At 45.1% G+C, this 7239-nt stretch overlaps 1 protein-coding gene across 1 annotated transcript in view; it reads left to right on the top strand.

Annotated features, from left to right (window-relative positions):
* Window positions 1-503: 503 nt before the first annotated feature.
* TBC1D5 (TBC1 domain family member 5) overlaps window positions 504-7239 on the top strand; it is a 564034-nt gene continuing 557298 nt past the window's right edge. Inside the window, exon 1 of the mRNA XM_025377827.1 lies at window positions 504-645. The gene's annotated coding sequence lies outside the window, so the exon portion shown is untranslated. The remainder of the gene's footprint in view (window positions 646-7239) is intronic.

Genomic DNA, 7239 nt, shown 5'->3' with positions numbered 1-7239 from the left:
CATTTACCTGTGACAAGGAAATATAAATTCCTTGGCAGGACAGCCAGGATCTCAAGAGAGTTCCTGGGACCCTCTGCTCCCTTTCTCAGTCCAATCCTGGGAAGGTAGTTGGTGGATGTGAACATCTGACTTAGACCCAGGAGGTGGTTCCCAGCCTCCAGCCCAGCACCGCTTGGAACCAGGGAGAGAAGGGAGGCGTAAAAGCGCTCAGGCGCATGCGCTCAGCAGCCTGCCGGCTCAGCCAAGGAGAGCTCTGCCCGCGGCTCACTATCCACCTACTCGCGTCTCGCGCCTCGCGGGCCCCAGAAACCCGGATCCGAGAGCGAGCGCGTTGCGCTCGCGCGGACTTCAGGTCCCGGGCGGGCGCCTGCGCACGAGCTTACCAGGCGCGCGGGCTGCGGGGTTATTAGAGGTGGAGCGCGAGGAGGGCGCGCGGCAGGAGGCGGCCGCCGTTACGGCGCGAGCGTGGTCACGTGGCCGCTGGTCACCGCCGCCACCCCCTCCCGCCCGGTTCTCTTTCAGGTCGGGTCGGGCCCGGCCGCTTCCGCGAGCGCCTGGCAGACTGAGGGAGAGAGAGAGAGAAAGAGGAGGGGAGGAGGAGGATGATTCAGGGAATAGGAGCTGGGGAGCCCTTCTGCGCCACAGGTAAAACAAAATAATGATGATGATCGTAAAAAAGCCCAAGCCCTCTGAACGCCTCCGCCTTCCTCCAGTGCAGCCCCACATGCAGTCGCTCCCGCCCCGGCCTCCCACTCAGCCTCAGGACGCGTTTCGCCTCCCCTCGCGCCGCTGCTGCAGCCGCCGCCGCCGCCTCACGGGAGGGCCTGAGGATGCCGCCGCCGCGGCGGACCGGTTGCCGCACCGCCCCCCGTTTGTGCGCCTGGGAGTCAGCGTTGGGGGTGGATGGCGGGAGGGGTGTACCCGTCAGCTCCCGGGCGGGCTTGGTGAGCTGGGAGGGGTAGCTGCTTGTCGCCTACTTGCCTTCCCTGCCCCAGGAGGTCGGGGTCTGGACTGGAAGGCTAGCTGCAGTAAAGGCAGGGCCTGGCGGCTGGACTAGTGCTCAACTTCCTACTTGATAAATTTCCCTGTTCGTTTGGGCCCCGGGACGCACGCTTCCTTCTCTGGCCGGAAGCGAAGCGGGCACGGAATGCTCAAACCTTAAAAAATACAGTGTTTAGAAGAGAGAAGTCTTAACTTCACTTTTGAGGAAAGGAACCGTGACCTGGATTTAGTACGACTTAAGTTTATTCACACGTTAGAAAGTGAGGTCTTTCAGGATGAGAGAGAAAAAGAACAAAAACAAACAAACAAACAAAACTTCGCAGGGAGGGCAAATCCCGCTCCCCACCCCGACTTTTCCTGGAAAAACAGACACAGACCTTCAATACAAGATTCGATTCTACAAGTGACCTAGAATTTGTTCGATACTAGTTACTTGCTTTAGTTACAGGAATTATGTAATCTGTGTTTAAAGTTAACATCCTGTAGATTTTTTTTTTTGTTTGAATAATAGCTTTCTGGAAAGAGTTCATTTGTCAACTCTGAATTGGACAAAATCCTAAGGTTTTAACATGCAGGTTTCACACGTTTGGAGCAGATTGCACTGGAATTTCTAGACCCAGTAATTCTTTTGTAAACCTTTGTAAGTGTTGTGCTCTTGTACAAAATACTTAAAGCAGGAAGCAATAAATACAGGTATTGTTGAAAAATAAACCTTTGCTATCGGTGGCAAAGAAATTCATTTATATATTGGTTTTTCTCTTTGGGGTTTTGAAATTCTATGTCTTGGTACTTTTCATACCATATCTCTGAATTCATTTGTCAACTTGAGAATTTTTAATTTGTACAGCTATCTGCAGTATCACAGAACACTCAAACCTTAATGTGGGTAGGAATCACTTGGGATTTCTATTAAAAATGCATTTTCTGGTTCAGTAGGCCTATGGTACATTTTGATATTGTACATTTCTAATAACGTGCTGCTGGACAAGGGGCTATCTTTGAGTAGCAAGGAAGTGGATAACTTGTGTGCAAATAAATAAAGTGATGTATTTATCAATAAACATATTCTTTTTAATAATTCACCCCCGGGTGTAGAGGTGCCTTGGGAGAAGGGGCAAATGGTAGGATGAACTGAGAAAGCTTTTAGAGTGAGCAGGCTGAGTCTGGATCCCAGGGGAGGGGATAGGAAGAGTGCAAATACTGTGTGTGTATGCTGTGTGGTGATTGCATCACTTGGTGTGTGAATTTTCCAGTAGAAGCTTGGTGTGCTATTAGGTGAAAGACTTGCTCAGCTATGCGTCGTTGGGTTTTATCAACATGTAGGCGAGGAATCCTGGTCTCTGAGTGTACAGCTGAGATGAAAGTTTCTTTCATTGGCGAAGTATTGGGTGTGTGTTCTCAGATGCGGCCTCAGTTGAGTAGTGCATTCCTGAGCTTTGGAAGCAAATTTGCAAACAATCGAGAGTCTTACAGTGGGTGTTCTAACTGGATTCAGGTTTTTTTCTAATGTGATTTTTTCTCATTTAAATTAAAAAGTCTAGAAATGTCACACACAACTTCATGCACTTTATGGAAAAATGGTTGTACTTTTCTTTCTTTTTATTTATACTCCAATGATGACTGAGCAGAAGTTGTACTTCTAAATAACTTTGTGGAAGTTTTTAGTACCAGAATTTTTATAATTTTCATTCCAGTCCTTTGATATTTATGACAGTACTTCTGAAGCACTTACTAAGTGCCGGACACTGTTCTAAGTGCTTTACATAACTTGACTCTTTTTTTTTGAGATGGACTCTCCTTCTATTGCCCAGGATGGAGTGCGGTGGTACAGTGGCACGATGTCGGCTCACTGCCACCTCTCCCTCATGGCTTCAAACAGTTGTCCTGCCTCAGCCTCCCAGGTAGCCGGGATTATAGCTGCCTGCCACCATTCCCGACTAATTTTGTGTGTGTGTGTTTTTTTTTAGTAGAGATGGAGGAGTTTCACCATGTTGGTCAGGCTGATATTGACTTCCTGACCTCAAGTGATGTGTCTGCCTTGGCCTCCCAAGGTGCTGGGATTACAGGTGTGAGCCACTGCGCTTGGCCTACTTTTTTTTTTTTTTTGAAAAGGAGTTTCGCTCTTGTCCAGGCTGGAGTGCAATGGCGTGATCTCAGCTCACTGCAACCTCCACCTCCCAGATTCAAGCGAGTCTCCTGCCTCAGTCTCTTCAGGAGCTGGGATTATAGGCGCCAGCCGCCATGCCCGGCTAATTTTTGTATTTTTAGTAGAGACGGGGTTTCACCATATTGGCCAGGCTGTTCTTGAACTCCTGACCTCAGGTAATCTGCCTGCCTCAGCCTCCCAAAGTGCTGGGATTACAGACGTGATCCACCAGGATCACGCCAGGCCGCGCTTGGCCTGCTTTCATTTTAAAAGTCAAATTTGTCATCCGCCTCAGTGCTTGTAATCTTTTCTGAGTAAGATACTGAAATTTGCGGTTTCATTTTGCTTGCGCTTGTTCACTGGACCAGTAGTCACTGTTAAATGTAAAAGTATCTACTTCCTCTGAAAGCTTTTTATTCCTTTATTTCCTGCCCGGGCTAGTCCTCCACCCTACATATATACATAGTAGATTTAGTGTTTGTTACCCTAACCTTAAGTTTAGGGATTGACTGGGTTTCTGACTTTTTATTTGGCCAGTGAGGACGATACAGAAAATGAAGCATTGGTCATTATCACATTTTAACACAGAATAAGTAAGGACAACCCGGGAATAAAAGATGATCTTTTAAGTTGAATAATTTGTGTTTCATTTAAAAATGAATATATAATCCCTTTTCTTAACCCCCTTTTTGTCTCAGACCACTGAAAGTTTGTCCTGTTAGCAGCAGCAATCTGAGAAGTGGTGCTGGTCCACCTGATCCTGAGACATTTCTCTCAACATGGGTAGATCATTGGAATGGCAGTGTGTACAGTGTGTGTACCAGAACTTGAGAAATGTGAAGTCAGGGTGGTGGGATGGTCAGCAGTGGAAGAGCTGGGAGAGGGGAGGGAGATCATTTGACGGAGAGGGCTTGGGGGCTGCTTCTAGTAGCATCAATTCTCTATTACTAGAATAATGGTGAGTTTGGGAAGGACGTCAGTGTAACAACAAATCTCAGCGTAAATGCTTTCTCAGAAACCTGCGAAGTGTTTAGGAAAATGTTTATCATTCTATAAATGTTATGTAAACATTTAAAAATAATTCCTGTGCAGTGATTTAGTAACATTAAACATTATATAAATTGAGGGATAAAAAGAGGCTCAGAGGTTATCAGAGGTTAAGATTGTCCTAAATTCTCTCTTATTCTTTTGGAATGTTCGGATAGAGTTGAAACCCTTGCTGCATGCCCACTTGCTGGCTTTTTAATTTCTTACCCTCATGCTGTGTTGTGGGCTGCATGGCCTTACCAGCTCTGCCATGCTTACTGGGCCTCACAGCTGAATGGCCAAGTTATTACTTAACGGTTAACCCAGGGAAGCATTTGTTGCATATCTAAATGATGGAAGCCTTCTAATTGGTATTTTCAGCTATTAATAATTTTAATATTTTTACAAATTCTATATGATTATGATATGTGTTATAATGCTGGTCAGCTAGTTAGTCTCATAGTGCATCACTTTTCTCATCTTTAAAATGGGGAAAGTAATAGTAACTTTGAGAATTAGAGAGAGAGAGAGAGAGAGAGAGAGTGTGTGTGTGTGTGTGTGTGTGTGTTTAAAGCCCTTAATGCTATCATGTAAGTGATAGTTACTGTGAATAATCTACAATATGGTAGATTGTATCTATATAATCAAGACTGACTATATCTTTGGAGATTATACAGTTTATTTGGGATAAGACTGTATGGGCCAAGAAAGCAGAGTTTGTTCATTTTGGATGGAAATACGAAATTGGTATAGTAATGCTCTTATCCCTTTGGATAATTAAATGCAAATAAATATAGTTTGACAGCGCAGATCTTTCAAAACAAGGAAGTAGGGCTGTAGAAAAAAACATGTCTTTGGTGGTCATGTGAAAGGACTGGTTAAAATCTTTCAAGGGTAGTGTTGCGAAGCCTAGTACAGGATCACCTTTTTTTCCGAATATCCATTAGTTTGGATGAAAAACATCTACAGATAATGTCATTCAGTTATTGTCCAGTGCTGCATGTGGTTTCTGTGGCTAACTCCATGAAAATATTTAGTAATTGCAGATTTACTGTTTTCTTAACTCAGTTGTCTAGAAAAGATGTTAACTGGATTTTTTTTTTTTTTGAAACAAAATAGTCTTAAAAGTTTTGAAATAGGCATTACAGATAATTACATGTTATCATAGTTTTTTTTAAACACAAGAGTGTTTACCTTTACTTTTTTGCTAGTCATGAAGGCTACATGAAAAGTGATTGACTTTTAAAGATGGATTGAATGTGATTTTATGATACTTTATGGAAGACTAATTGTGTATGTATGTCTAAAGAAAATTCTGCTGTGAATGCGTGTATTAGATCCAGTAATCATAGTATGTTAGGTTAGCCTGCCATTAGAAAAAAGAGCCAGCCCCCTCTCCCCCATTATAGAAAGTAATGTCTATTGTGGAAATTTTATAAAAACAAATGATGAAAAATAATTATCTGCACTGTTGGGAATTTTTTTTCTTTCTTTTTTTTTTTTTTTTGAGACAGAGTCTGGCTCTGTCGCCCAGGCTGGAGTGCAGTGGCCGGATCTCGGCTCACTGCAAGCTCCGCCTCCCGGGTTTACGCCATTCTCCTGCCTCAGCCTCCCGAGTAGCTGGGACTACAGGCCCTTGCCACCTCGCCCGGCTAGTTTTTTTTTTTTGTATTTTTTAGTAGAGACGGCGTTTCACCATGTTAGCCAGGATGGTCTCGATCTCCTGACCTCGTGATCCGCCCGTCTCGGCCTCCCAAAGTGCTGGGATTACGGGCTTGAGCCACCGTGCCCGGCCAGGAATTTCTTAAGGTTCTCTTTAGGGCTCTCTTGCCTTGAGAGATACTGCAAAATGAAAATCAGTTTTGTACCACAAATATTAGTTTAGAAAGCTGAGTAACACATGTTGGTTAAGCAGGAGTGTTTTATCTTCTGATGTTACTAAACTTTTTGTCCCTAAGTAAGATAAAAAGGTTGAACCAAAAGTACTTAGATTCCCACTTCTAATTGGTGAGTCTTCAGAATAACTAGACCAGTGAGAAGTAAGCCCCCACTTCTGACATAAGCACCATGGGGAAGATACATCAGAGATAAACAGCCGCCACCTAATGGAATTGGAATGTGCACTTATCTTAGGAACTGGCTGCAGAGGTATGCATTCAGTTTGCTGATAAGTGGGGATCAGAATCAACCCCTTTAGAGTTTCCCACAACTGGTGGGAAGTGTTTTTTTTTTTTTTTTTTTTTTTTTTGAGACAGAGCCTCGCTTTGTCGTCCAGGCTGGAGTGCAGTGGCACGATCTCGGCTCACTGCAACCTCCGCTTCCCGGGTTCGCCATTCTCCTGCCTCTGCCTCCCGAGTAGCTGGGGCTACAGGGGCCCGCCACCGCGCCCATATAATTTTTATGTATTTTTAGTAGAGACGGGGTTTCACCGTGTTAGCCAGGATGGTCTCGATCTCCTGACCTTGTAATCCGCCCGCCTCGGCCTCCCAAAGTGCTGTGTTTGTTTTTTAAATTGAGACAGAGTCTCACTCTGTCACCCAGGCTGGAGTGCAGTGGCGCGATCTCTACTCACTGCAACCTCTGCCTCCTGGGTTCAAGTGATTCTCCTGCCTCAGCCTCCAGAGTAGCTGGGGCTACAGGTGCGCGCCACCAAGCCTGGCTAATTTTTTTGTATTTTTAGTAGAGACAGGGTTTCACTATGTTGGCCAGGCTGGTCTCAAACTCCTGAATCAGGTGATCCGCCCGCCTTGGCTTCCTGGAGTGCTGGGATTACAGGCATGAGCCACTGTGCCAGGCCTCCTGGAAGTGTTTTGACTTTATATTGAGACTTTGGAGGTGTCCAGCAGCTACCTGGCAGAAGTTCTAGAGGAGTTCTTAACATTACATCTCTTGCCATCCTGGGATGGGATAGTGGATTGATTGCCTTGGCTCCCTGATGGGGCTTGGGGAACAAGGTTGGAGACGTGGAGTTGATAGGAGATGGAAAGGTGGTGCCACTATTTCCATCTTTGTCTACTGCATATTCATTAAACTAGGCTCCTTTTACTTCCATGAGGAACAAGAGT

This window comes from Theropithecus gelada, chromosome 2, assembly GCF_003255815.1.
Source record: "Theropithecus gelada isolate Dixy chromosome 2, Tgel_1.0, whole genome shotgun sequence".
Lineage (NCBI taxonomy): Eukaryota > Metazoa > Chordata > Mammalia > Primates > Cercopithecidae > Theropithecus > Theropithecus gelada.
This window is presented reverse-complemented; position numbering and strand designations above follow the sequence as displayed.